At 44.7% G+C, this 11866-nt stretch overlaps 1 long non-coding RNA gene across 1 annotated transcript; it reads right to left on the bottom strand.

Moving 5' to 3' along the window:
- Positions 1–3995: 3995 nt before the first annotated feature.
- Positions 3996–4566, bottom strand: LOC119335504. Its single transcript, XR_005161897.1, has 2 exons — positions 4444–4566; positions 3996–4349 (listed from the first exon to the last, which is right to left on the bottom strand). It is a non-coding gene; the product is annotated as an uncharacterized LOC119335504 (long non-coding RNA).
- Between the last annotated feature and the right edge of the window lie 7300 nt (positions 4567–11866).

Below are 11866 nucleotides of genomic sequence, written 5' to 3'. Positions count from 1 at the left end.
GCCTATATAAGCCTACGTACCCTAAATCCATCGAATATCAAGATAGATCGGGAGTTCCGCCGCCGCAAGCCTCTATAGCCACCAAAAACCTCTCGGGAGCCCGTTTCGGCACCCTGCCGGAGGGGGATCCCATCACCGGTGGCCATCTTCATCATCCAGGCGCTATCCATGACGAGGAGGGAGTAGTTCACCCTCGGGGCTGAGGTTATGTACCAGTAGCTATGTGTTTGATCTCTCTCTCATGTTCTCTCTCGTGTTCCCTCTATGGCACGATCTTGATGTATCCCGAGCTTTGCTATTGTAGTTGGATCTTATGATGTTTCTCCCCCTCTACTCTCTTGTGATGAATTGAGTTTCCTTCTTGAAGTTATCTTCTCGAATTGAGTTTTTTATGAGAACACTTGATGTATGTCTTGTCGTGCTTATCTGTGGTGACAATGGGATATCATGTGCCACTTGATGTATGTTTTGGTGACCAACTTGCGGGTTCCACCCATGAACCTATGCATAGGGGTTGGCACACGTTCTTGACTCTCCGCTAGAAACTTTGGGGCACTCTTTAAAGTACTTTGTGTTGGTTGGATGAATCTGAGATTGTGTGATGCATATCGTATAATCATGCCCACGAATACTTGAGGTGACAATGGAATATCTAGGTGACATTAGGGTTTTGGTTGATTTGTGTCTTAAGGTGTTATTCTAGTACGAACTCTTTCATAGATCGATCCAAAAGAATAACTTTGAGGTGGTTTCGTACCCTACCATAATCTCTACGTTTGTTCTCCGCTATTAGTGGCTTTGGAGTGACTCTTTGTTGCATGTTGAGGGATTGTTATATGATATATCTATGTTATTATTGTTGAGAGAACTTTCACTAGTGAAAGTATGAACCTTAGGCCTTGTTTCTTATCATTGCAATACCGTTTACGCTCACTTTTATCGCTTGCTACCTTGCTGTTTTTATAATTTCAGATTACAAATACCTTTATCTACTATCCATATTGCACTTGTATCACCATCTCTTCGCCGAACTAGTGCACCTATACAATTTACCATTGTATTGGGTGTGTTGGGGACACAAGAGACTCTTTGTTATTTGGTTGCAGGGTTGTTTGAGAGAGACCATCTTCATCCTACGCCTCCCACGGATTGATAAACCTTAGGTCATCCACTTGAGGGAAATTTGCTACTGTCCTGAAAACATGTGCACTTGCAGGCCCAACAACGTCTATAAGAAGAAGGTTGTGTAGTAGACATCATCGTCCCGCGCCCACTGCAGGGCGTCCTTGTCGGAGAAGCCGCGCCAGGCTATCTCCTCGTGCTCCGCGGGGAGGCCGGGCTCCGGCTTGGGCTCAACGAGGATGAAGCGGCCGGATGGGGGGGTGGAGTCACCGAGGCGGATGCCGGAGCTGCGGGTGCGCGTGCTGACAGGCGTGTCCTAGGGCTCCGGCTTGACGGGGCGGAGGCAAGGAGAGCCCGACGAGCGGCCGAACAAGGAGGAGGACGCGTCGGGCCGCTCCATGCGCCTCGGCGTCCAGGAGCTCCCACGGCGGCGTGAGAAGGACGGGGGAGCATTGTACTCAAGGCGCGGCGTGTTGCCTCCCTCGATGTACTCGAGGACGGCCTCCAACGTGCGGCCGGGCACACCCCACCACCGGCGCCGGCCCTCGGAGTTGGGCCTGCCGGAGGGCACGACGCCGTTCGTCGCCTCGAGCTGCTCTGCGTGTCGGCTTCGGAAGTAGGGCTCCCAGAGCGGGCTGTCGGGGGTGTACCGCGGGCCTTCCCTCGCCGCCCGTGGCAGGGACGCGCGGATACGTGCGATCTCCGCACGCCGCGCCGCCCCGGTGGGTGGTGGTGGCACCGGCACGCCGCCGGCGCTGATCCTCCACGCCCCGGGCACCCGCAAGTCCGGCGGGGCCGGGTACTCGGCCTCGAAAAGGAGGCGAGCCTCGTCCTCGTGAAGATGGCGGCGCCCGAAGCCATTCGTCGCCGCGCCGTCGCCTAGGAAGCGCTCGGCCATCCTTCTGAACTGGAGACGGCGAGAGGAGGAAGGGGGAGAAATGGGCGCGTCGGCGGTGGAGTGTCTGTGCGGGTCTCCGTCGCGCCGGTGGTCGGCTTATATAGGCGGAGGCACAGCGTGGAAGGCTTGGCCGGCGCATTACACGTGGCGGGAGGCGTGGCGGGCGAGGGGACGCGCGTCGCCCGGCCTTCACTGCGCCGTCCGTGAGGCATCAATGGAGGCTGACCGGCGCGGCAGCGCGCGCAACTTTGGCATTGATTTGCCGCGGGAAACGAGGCGATGAGGACAACGAAGCGGCGAGAAGAGAGTCGAGTCGCTGACGCGGCTGGCCCATGGCGCTTTCGCGCCAAAAAATATTCGCCCGACGCTCCCGAGCGCCCCCCAGCATGCCGGGTTCGGGTTGGGTCCGCCGGCGCCAATTTTGGCCCGAGCCGGCGAAAAATGGGCCCCTGGGGGCGCGACTGGATCGATTTTTTGGCGTCAGCGGCTGAAAAATCGCCTCGGGGGGCTTGTTGGGGGCGCGGCTGGAGATGCTCTTATTTGCGTAACTAATTTATGAAGCAAATAGTTAATCGTGTTGAATCATTTTGAAAGCGCTCACGAGCTTGAAGGGTCAACAGTCTCTCCATGGCATGGCCGAGCACCACTTGCCAACATGCGCAACGACCAGCATGCGCTCGCGACATGGGCGACCAAGCATTCACCAAGATGGATGACGACCATGATCTGCAAGATGTCCACACGCTGACGGTTGTCGTAACGTTCGCGTGCGAAGACAACATGACACTACATTGGACAGGTGGTTCACGATATAGTAGAATGGAAGAGTGCTCCAAGAATAAGAAGGAAAAATAAATTAAATTGGCCAAATGGTTCATGGTATTGGAGAACGAAAGAATGCTACAGAAAATAAAGCAAGAAATGAAAGAGAGTGTATTCCAGGAAATAAGTATGATGGAGAACTAAAGCTGGTGAGGAAGGAGAAATAAGAAGATGATGCGTTCCTGTAGTGTTGCTACTTAGCGCCAACAACACCGGATGGCGCAGAGGATAGGAGTCGAATGTGTAGCCGGGGAAGGCGTCACACCCATACATCACGATACAAAATTGCATAATTCAATGGGCATGTAATGTCATTTGATCATGACATTGACAGGTTGAAATGAAGGCGTTGCAAACTCTAAATAGATGCAGGATATGAGAAATGCGAGATATTGGCACGTATTGCGACACAATTAAAAACCCTAGAAAAGATGACATTTTACTGCGTGCATTTGTAAAATTCAATGGACTTTTGAATATGATCTCTATAGTTATTTGTTGTTTTGTTTCAATAGTATGTGTTAGTTTAACCCACTCTATTAGTATATTGTAAATAAGAAAAAAAGTTGTTTCTGTTACAATGCATGGAGAAGGTGAGGTAGACATGATCCAATTTTAAAGAAGTGGTCCAGCGAGAAAGTCTCGTTACGGCGAGAAAAAACCAAGCAGCAAGGGGAAGGTTCGGCAGGAAAATAGAAGGATGCATCGTAGGATGGGGGTTTTGTGTTGGGCCCAAACATGGCGAATAGTCCGGGAAACCATATTTCTGGATTTGGGAAGGCTACTGGGCGCCTGTTTGATATCCGAACACACCCGGATGTATGAGGGAGAAATAATCTTAGACCTTAACAATGACCTTAGTCATTTATTTGATTTGTTTATATATGCATTATAGCCCGTAGCAAAGCACGGCGTTCTACTAGTTTAACAATGGCTGCCCGGTCGAAGAGAGCGCGCATGTTCCACTAGTAGTATCTTGTATATTTTGGAAGCGCTATTAGCCATCTTTTTATCCCTTCCACTGTGCATTAGCTGGAAGAAGACAAATACAACAAGGAATTGAACCGGTATTAATTGCTGCAAAATCATACAGCAATTGTTTCACGCAAATTTATTTAATTTTGCAAATAAACAACAGTACTTTGGTCACAGCTAAAAATCAGGGAAAAGCTGGATTTCTTGACTCCATTCCTTACACAATTTTTTTAAAGGAGATACAGCATTAGACGACCCATTCGATTAATTTTGAAAACAAAAGCACGGCGTGGTCTCTTATTGGCATGGTTGCAAAGATCTCACAACACTATTTGATTGGTGCCTGCAGAGGAGGATGGTGGCAGCTGCACCTGCGAGCAGACCTTCTTGCACTCGTCCTCCTTGAACCAACAAGGACTGTCGGGCGTCGCCAAGCAGCAGAAGCAACTCTTGTGTCCTCCGATTTCATGGCACACGCTCAGCTTACACTCCTTGCGCAGTATGTCGTGCCAGTCGTCTGGCTGACGGATGGCTGCGTAAGATGGAACGGACAAGATGCATATTAGCACACACGTACGATGGATAATCTTTCGACGAATCGGTCCCTTGCTTACGAAGGAACTTACCGTGTGCGGAGAACGCATGGCATACAAGGATGGCGAGGAGTAAGATCAGTGCTGCCTTGCCTCTCATCCGGCTGCCGGATCCGTGGCACATCATGTTTGAATGTTTGATAGATCTGGGAATAATACGACTCATGGGCTTGAGTCGAGCCTTGTGCTATAATATATAGACCAGCAATAGGTAGATATACAAGGCAGGCTACCAAATGCATTAACTGCATGGAGATATCTCAGTGCGTATGTAATAAACGAGATACAGCTGTGATATAGTGTTGGCATGGAAATATTGATGCCAAGTCTTATTTGGTACTAATATTGATGGCTTGTTATGGCTTGCTATATAAAGACCAAATTAAAAGGAGGACGCTGTTGTATGACTTGTTTCCGAAAAAGATGTCGACCGGTCCCCACCTTAGAGAATGTCTAGCAGACCACACGAACCCGCATGATTCCGATGAGTATACGGGCTCGGCCCAATTTTCTGGCCAGAACAGAGCCTGAATACTCGTCCGGCCCATAAATTTTTTTACCGCGGCCCGCAAACCTCACCCACGAAGCTGTATATCTACGGGTTGCGGGGCAGATACGGGTCAAAACCCTCGCATTTCTCGCCGCCGGTGAGCCCTCTTCCGCCTCCAAACACCATGTGGGGCCGTATGTGGAGCTCTGGCCACAGCTCCGGCGGGGCCGGCGACCCCGAGCGCGAGCGGTGTATCCGCGCGGACGGTGCGAGGAAGCGCGCGGCGAAGAAGTGGACGAATCAAGTCCTCTGATGACCAACAAGTATAGGGATCTATCGTAGTCCTTTTGATAAGTAAGAGTGTCGAAACCAACGAGGAGCAGAAGGAAATGGCAAGCGGTTTTCAGCAAGGTACTGCAAGCACTGAAATTATCGGGAACAGATAGTTTTGTTATGAGGTAATTCGTAATGGGTAACAAGTAACAAAAGTAAACAAGGTGCAGCAAGGTCGCCCAATCCTTTTTGTAGCAAAGGACAAGTCAGGACAAACTCTTATATAAAGCAAGGCGCTCTCGAGGACACATGGGAATCATTGTCAAGCTAGTTTTCATCGTGCTCATATGATTTATGTTCGTTACTTTGATAATTTGATACGTGAGTGGACCGGTGCTTGGTTCTTGTCCTTCCTTGGACAAGCCTCCCGCTTATGATTAACCCCTCTCACAAGCATCTGCAACTACGAAAGAAGAATTAAGATAAACCTAACCATAGCATGAAACATATGGATCCAAATGAGCCCCTTACGAAGCAACACATAAACTAGAGTTTAAGATTCTGTCACTCTAGCAACCCATCATCTACTTATTACTTCCCAATGCCTTCCCCTAGGACCAAATCATGGTGAACTTTCATGTAGTCGACGTTCACATAACACCACTAGAGGAGAGACAACATGCATCTCATCAAAATATCGGATGAATAGCAAATTCACACGATTACTTATAACAAGACTTCTCCCATGTCCCCAGGAACAAACGTAACTACTCACAAAGCATATTCATGTTCATAATCAGAGGAGTATTGAATAGCATTAAGGATATGAACATATGATCTTCCACCGAATAAACCAGCTAGCATCAACTACAAGAAGTAAGAAACACTACTAGCAACCCACAGGTACCAATCTGAGGTTTTGAGACAAAGATCGGATACAAGATATGAACTAAGGTTTGAGAGGAGATGGTGCTGGTGAAGATGTTGATGGAGATTGACCCCCTCTAAATGAGAGGATCGATGGTGATGACGATGACGGTGATTTCTCCCTCCTGCAGGCATGTTTCCCCTGCAGAACAGCTCCGCCGGAGCCCTAGATTGGTCCTGCCCAAGTTCCACCTCGAGACGGCGGCGCTTCATCCCGAAAGCTTCTCTATGACTTTTTTCAGGGCAAAAGACACCATATAGCAGAAGATGGATGTCGGGGGCCTGCCAGGAGGCCCACGAGTAAGGGGGCACGCCCGGGGGTAGGGCGCGCCCTCCACCCTCGTGGCTTGCTGGTGGCCCCCCTCTGGTGATTTCTTCTTCCAATTTTTTTATTTATTTCAAAACTGATCTCCGTGAAGTTTCAGGACTTTTAGAGTTGTGCAGAATAGGTCTCTAATATTTGCTCCTTTTCCAATCCAGAATTCCAGCTGTCGGCATTCTCCCTCTTCATGTAAACCTTATAAAATAAGAGAGAAAAGGCATAAGTATTGTGATATCACGTGTAATAACATCCCATAGTGCAATAAATATTGATATAAAAGCATGATGCAAAATAGATGTATCAACTCCCCCAAGCTTAGACCTCGGTTGTCCTCAAGCGAAAGCCGATATCGAAAAAAATATGTCCACATGTTTAGAGATAGAGGTGTCAACAAAAATAAAATACGGACATGAGGGCATCATGATCATCTTTAGAACATGAACATATATTGTTAGATGATTTCTTATGCAAAAGTAACAATTTATTCACAAGGTAAAGTATGAATCGGAAACTTTATTGAAACCTAACAAACTATGATCTCAGGCATTGAAGCAATTGCAATTTATCATAACATCGGAAAGAGTCAATGTAAGAGCTTTTCAGCAATTCCACATACTCAACTATCATTTAGTCTTTCACAATTGCTAACACTCACGTGATACTTATGGGTAGAAAGTTTCAATCGGACATAGAGAAAGATAGGGGCTTATAGTTTCGCCTCCGAACCTTTTACCTCAAGGGTAATTTCAATAATAATACTTTATGAAAACCTACATCCGAGTGGATATATATATCCGGATCTCTCTAACACATAGTCCTTGCCAAAGGATAAAAGTGTAAAAAGGAAAGGTGATGATCACCATGACTCTTGTATGAGGGTAGAAGGTAAAACTAAAAGATAGGCTCTTCGTAGAGGGGAGCAGAGGTTGTCATGAGCTTTTATGATTGGATGCACAAAAACTTAATGCAAAAGAACGTCACTTTATATTGCCGCTTGTGATAGGGACCTTTATTATGCAGCCCGTCGCTTTTATTTCTTCCATATCGCAAGTTCGTGTAAAGCTTATTTTCTTCACACTAATAGATCATACATATTTAGAGAGCATTTTTATTGCTTGGACCAATGACAACTTACTTGAAGGATCTTACTCAATCCATAGGTAGATATGATGGACTCTCATGGCAAAACTGGGTTTAAGGATGTTTGGAAGCACAAGTAGCATCTCTACTTGGTGTAAAGAATTTGTCTAGCATGAGGGGGAAAGGCAAGCTCAACATATTGGATGATCCATGACAATACAACTTCTTCGGATATAAGAAAACATAACCCATTATGTTGTCTTTCTTTTCCAACATCGACTTTTTAGCATGTCATATTTTAATGAGTGCTCACAATTACAAAAGATGTTCAAAATACTATATTTATATGTGAAAACCTGTCTTACTTTATTACTTCCTATTAATTACAACAGTGACCAAAGCTATGTTTGTCAACTCTCAACAACTTTTATTCATCATACTCTTTATATGTGAAGTCATTACTTTCCACAAAATCAACGTATGATCTTTTATTTCTTTTTATTCTTTCTTTGATTCCCTCAAGATCATAGCAAGATAGCAAAGCCCTCAACTCAAAACTACTCTTTATTATATATAACTCATGAACTCGATTACACAGATAGAGATCAAAACAAAACTCAAAGGTAGATCATACTAAAACTTCCTTCTACTAGATCAAGATATAACCAAAAGGATCAAACTAAGAAAAACGATAAAGATGGAGGTGTGATGCTGATACGATAGCGGGGCACCTCCCCCAAGCTTGGCAGTTGCCAAAGGGAGTGCCCATACCCATGTATTTATGTCTCTTTCTTCGGAGGTGGTGATGATGGAGTCGTTGATGATATAGGCTTGTCGCCCATCTTCTAAGGCATAGGCTCATCATTGTAGAAGGATGAACGAGTCTATGGGATTCTCAAATCTACAGCCAAACTCATCCTCTTCAATCTATATTCATACTCACAGTTTTGGTTTTGCAGGTCATAGATCTGGGCCTGGAGGTGCTCGATTTTCTCGTGAAGCTTGAAGATGGCCTCCCGATGTTCTTGGCATCCAGCTTGTGATTGTTAGTGAACTCCGCGGTCATCATGTGATTGGCGTTGAGTCCACGTTCCACCTTCCCTTGGCACTTGAAAACTTGTTGCTCCATTGCTTCGAGTCTTGTCTCCACGCTTCCGGTCTTCTTCGGTCCCTCAACATTGCGGATATGCAGCACCCCCTCACACACTTCAATGGTTTGAGGGTGTTGCAGCACCTCCGCAAGGTAAGGGTTGGTGACCTTCTCAAAAAACTTGTCCTTAGGGGCGCTTGGAGACGTCATGGTGATCTAGATCTATCAGAAAAATAGCTCGAAATAAATACAAAGGATTTTGTCATGGTACGGTGGTCAAAACCTTCGGGAGATTATATAATGAATTTTTACCGACCAAAAGAAGTAATGTGCAAGAAAACGGAGTCCGGAGGGCACACGAGGTGGCCACGAGGTAGGGGGGCACGCCCTCACCCTCGTGGCTGTCTCGTGCCTCTTTCGGACTACTTTTAATTTCTTAGTTTTTTTAGTATTCCAAAACGGAGAGAAATTGCTATTAGAACAGTTTTGGAGTCGGTTTAATTACCGTACCTCATACCTACCAGGGGAGGCGGCGCGACCGCGCAAGGGGAGGAAGCGGCTAGGTTTTCAGTCGCTGCCGCTTCGGTTTTATAGGGGTACGCGAAATGTCCAAAATACCATCGGCGGCCATCCAGTTTTACAGGCGGTGGCATGAATACTTATACACTAAATAACAAACAGACCACGCTCGCAGACACAGTCACTGACTGGCGTGGCCCACTTGGGATCAACCCCACACGTCAGCGAGGCAAGACAGTAATTCCAGAGTAAGAAAAGTCAGTAAGAAAAATCGAATGGAGGCTACTATTCATCACTATTCATTATAGCAGTGATCCAGCTTGATCCGACGGCCGAGATCTCTCCCGAGCGAGATCCTACGGTCCATAATGCATCAAAGGAAGGATCCGACAGCCAGGAATCCCGAGCGGGAGAAGGTCGGGTGTCCACTATCGTGCTTGTTTCTGGATTCCTTTTCGGAGTCTGAAACGTTCTGCAAAGTGTCCCTTATGTACTCCTCTGAGGTTACGGTGTTAATAATATTGGTTTCAACATTTATGGGAGTACCTGAAATATAATGTTTGATTCTTTGACCGTTTACCACCTTCGGATTTGTGCCTTCGGCGTTATTAATTTTGATGGCACCGGAACGATAGACCTCCTCGATAATGTAAGGACCTTCCCATTTAGACAAAAGTTTGCCTGCAAAAAATCGTAAACTAGAGTTGTATAGCAAAACATGATCACCTACATTAAACTCACGCTTTTGTACCCTTTTGTCATGCCATCTTTTAACCTTTTCTTTAAACAACTAGGCATTCTCATAGGCTTGGGTTATCAATTCATCAAGCGAGCTGGTGTCAAATAACCTCTTCTCACCGGCAAGTTTGAAATCATAATTGAGCTCTTTAATGGCCCAATATGCCTTATGTTCTAGTTCGAGAGATAAGTGACATGCCTTTCCATAAACCATTTTATACGGAGACATACCCATAGGATTTTTATAAGCAGTTCTATAAGCCCATAATGCATCATCAAGTTTCTTGGACCAATTCTTTCTAGATCTATTAACAGTCTTTTGCAAAACAAATTTAATCTCTCTATTACTCAATTCTACTTGACCACTAGACTGAGGATGATATGGAGATGCAATTCTATGATTAACATCATACTTAGCAAGCATTTTACGAAAAGCACCATGAATAAAATGTGAACCACCATCAGTCATTAAATATCTAGGGACTCCAAACCTCGGGAAAATAACTTCTTTAAGCATCTTAATAGAAGTGTTATGATCAGCACTACTAGTTGGAATAGCTTCTACCCACTTAGTAACATAATCAACAACAACTAAAATATGTGTATACCCATTGGAGGAAGGAAAGGGCCCCATATAATCAAAGCCCCAAACATCAAATGGTTCAATAACAAGTGAATAGTTCATAGGCATTTCTAGACGTCTACTAATATTACCAATTCTTTGGCATTGATCACAAGACAAGACAAACTTACGAGCATCTTTGAAAAGAGTAGGCTAATAAAAACCGGATTGCAATACCTTATGTGCATTTCTATCTCCAGCGTGGTGTCCTCCATAAGCCTCGGAGTGACACTTGCGTAGGATGTGTTCATGTTCATTCTCAGGTACACAACGACTAATAACACCATCTATTCCTTTTTTATAAAGGTGTGGGCCATCCCAAAAGTAATGTCTTAAATCATGAAAAAAAACTTTTTCTTTTTTTGGTATGTGAAACTAGGTGGTATAAATTTAGCAACAATGTAATTAGCATAATCAGCATACCATGGAGCAATACGAAAAGCATTTATGACAGCTAATTGTTCATCAGGAAAGCTATCATCAATAGACAGTGGGTCATCAAGAACATTTTCTAACATAGACAAGTTGTTTGCAATGGGGTTCTCAGCTCCCTTTGTATCAATAATATGTAAATCAAATTATTGTAGCAAGAGAACCCATATAACAAGTCTAGGTTTAGCATCTTTCTTTTCCATAAGATATTTTAATAGCAGCATGATCAGTGTGAACAGTTACTTTGGAATCAACAATATGAGATCTGAACTTATCACAAGCAAATACAACTGCTAAAAATTCGTTTTCGATACTATCATAATTTCTCTGGGCAATGTCTAGAGTTTTACTAGCATAATGGATAACATTTAATTTCTTATCAACTCTTTGCCCTAGAATACCACCAACAGCATAATCACTAGCATCACACATAATTCCAAAGGGTAACTTTCAATTAGGTGGCTGAACATAGGTGCAGAAATCAAGGATTTCTTAAGTATTTCAAATGCTTCTACACAATCATCATCAAAAACAAAAGGAACATCTTTTTGCAAGAGATTAGTGAGAGGCCTAGAAATTTTAGAGAAGTATTTAATAAACCTCTTATAGAAACCAGCATGACCAAGGAAACTTCTTATACCTTTGATGTCTTTAGGACACAACATCTTTTCAATAGCATCTACTTTAGGTTTATCAAATTCAAATTCTCTTTTAGAAATTTTATGCCCCAAGACAATACCTTCATTAACCATAAAGTGACATTTTTCCCAATTCAAGACAAGATGAGTTTTTTTGCATCTCTGCAAAACTCGACCAAGGTTGCTTGAGAAATCATCAAAAGAAGTTTCATAAACTGAGAAATCATCAATGAAAACCTCAACAATCTTTTCACAAAAGTTAGAGAATATAGCAGTCATACATCTTTGAAAGATAGCAGGTGCATTGCATAAACCAAAAGGCATA

This window comes from Triticum dicoccoides, chromosome 7B (assembly GCF_002162155.2).
Source record: "Triticum dicoccoides isolate Atlit2015 ecotype Zavitan chromosome 7B, WEW_v2.0, whole genome shotgun sequence".
Taxonomy (NCBI): domain Eukaryota; kingdom Viridiplantae; phylum Streptophyta; class Magnoliopsida; order Poales; family Poaceae; genus Triticum; species Triticum dicoccoides.
This window is presented reverse-complemented; position numbering and strand designations above follow the sequence as displayed.